We start from the raw sequence: 2,145 nt of genomic DNA, 5'->3' as shown, positions 1-2,145 counted from the left end.
GCTAGCGGAGTGAAGGAGGCATGTAACCGTGTTTCTGGGCAGCGGCTTGTCCACCAGCATCCCGAATAGGACCACCTCCATGACTACCGGACGACGACGATGATGTTGTTGTTGAGGTAGAGGTATGCTGGGGGCGAAGGGGCCGGGGAAGGAGACGGGGAGGGATACATGTAGTGTTGATGTGGAGCGCGGCTAGACGTTGATGAAAGATGGACAGAGGGATGGAGCGTATGGTGAGGAGGAGCAGTGGCCTGATGTGGATAGGATTAGAGGCGATAGCGGACGTGATGATGATGAGAGAGAAGCGGAAGGGGGTGGGTTGGCAGCGACGGTTGACAGGATGGAAGCGCTTTGGATTGCGCGTGAAGGATGAGTTGCGACAGAGGATTGGAAAAGAGCGAGTTTGAGGAGCGGGATGGTTGCATGTTCCTCTCGGAGGTTGGTGTACAAGTCCGAGCAAAGCAAAGCACGTTTATGAGAGAGATGAGCGCGGGGTGTGTCTGGAGGATAGGCTCGAGAAATGTAGAGAATCAAGAACGCTGTACAGCTGGATGGGATGATGCTAGAAGGACAAGTGTAGTTGAGAAGCAGTTCATCAGGTTGGACTCGGTGGTAGTTGCGACTGAAAGCAAAGAGATGGATCGAGTGTAGCCAGCCAAAAGTCGATGCGATGGGCAGCTGCTGGAGCCAATCCAAAGCGAGCAGGCGAGCAAGTTAGCAGGTGAGTGATGATCGCGCAAGAGCAATCAGGTGGTAACGCCAGGCGCAATCGATGGCGCGTATGCAAAGGCTTTGGTAGAGTGGGCCGGACAAAGAAAGAGCTTTGAAGAGAAGGAAAGAAGAGATTGACAGCGACGACAATGACGATGGTGGAGGCAGTGCAGAATCGTGAATCGAGCCCGAACCCGAATGAGATTCGTCACGATTGACAGTCACAGTCACTCACAGTCACAGTCACGAGTCGGTCTGTACTAAATCACGAATCACGAAATGTGCTGCAAACGCAGAGCGCGCCTGAACAGTCGTGAGTCAATCAGGCAGTGTCGGTGAGTCGAGTGACAGACAAGCACAATTCACACTTCCGACTCGTCCAATCTTGAATCACGAATCCAACTACGAACCCATATCACTTTAATTCGCATTCAATCACGAATCACAAATCCGTTTCAACTCGACTCACCACTCACCACGCAACTCGGCTCAGCCGCCTCACCGAAATCAACCCAACTCACGACACCAACTCGAAAAATTCACAATTCACGCTTTACGAGTAGCGATTCACGATTCGTGATTGGCGATTCGCGATGGGCGATTCACGAATCACGAATAATCACAGAATGGTGATCGATGATTCAGTTGTATATTGAAACACAGAGCGAGGTCTAACAACTTGGGTAGACAATCGTGAATTCTCTACTCGTGACTCTTACCTCTGCCACAACGTCTCGTGACTCAGCCACGTGAGCATCTCGCATGAGCCACAAGCACATCACGAATCGTGAATCGTGAATCGTGAATCGTGAATCGTGAATCGTGAATCGTGAATCGTGAATCGTAAATCGTGAATAGTGAATCGTGATTGTTACATCTTCCTTATCGACACCCGCCAGTCTCCCATCACAAGTGAGAGCCACACCAATCACGAATCGTGAATCGTGAATCTCGAATTAGGTAAGCCTTCCATCGAATTCCACGCGTGACGAGAACTTGGCACAACACGTCTCTGTCGTCCAACAGCTGGCTCGCTGCCAACTAACAGCTCTTGCACTACAACAACACAAGCAGGCCAACAAGCATTCACGATTGGACTCGAGCATCATCTAGAGCTGCGCAATCCCAGTTGAAGCGTTCTATATACTACTATACAGCTGAATCGTTCTGTGCACACATACACTCGTATCTCGATACTGCGTTCAAGTCACCAAGTGTAGGCAAGGCAGCTGAGTGATGAACGAGTGGGTGTTGCTTTCTCTGTCTCTCTCTCTCTCTCTCTCTCTCTCCTTCTGAGTTGGAAAAGAACGGCATAGAACAAGGAGAGCGACGAATTCTTCTGCAATTCTCTGGCGCACGTCCGTCCACTTTGACATTCACGATTTTGTTCGAGATTCTTCTTGACTGCGCTCTCTCTCTCTTTCTCTTCCGAAT

The sequence above is a fragment of the Mycosarcoma maydis genome, chromosome 8, assembly GCF_000328475.2.
Source record: "Mycosarcoma maydis chromosome 8, whole genome shotgun sequence".
Taxonomy (NCBI): domain Eukaryota; kingdom Fungi; phylum Basidiomycota; class Ustilaginomycetes; order Ustilaginales; genus Mycosarcoma; species Mycosarcoma maydis.
The sequence above is the reverse complement of the archived record's forward strand: the minus strand, read 5'-3'. Positions refer to the sequence as shown.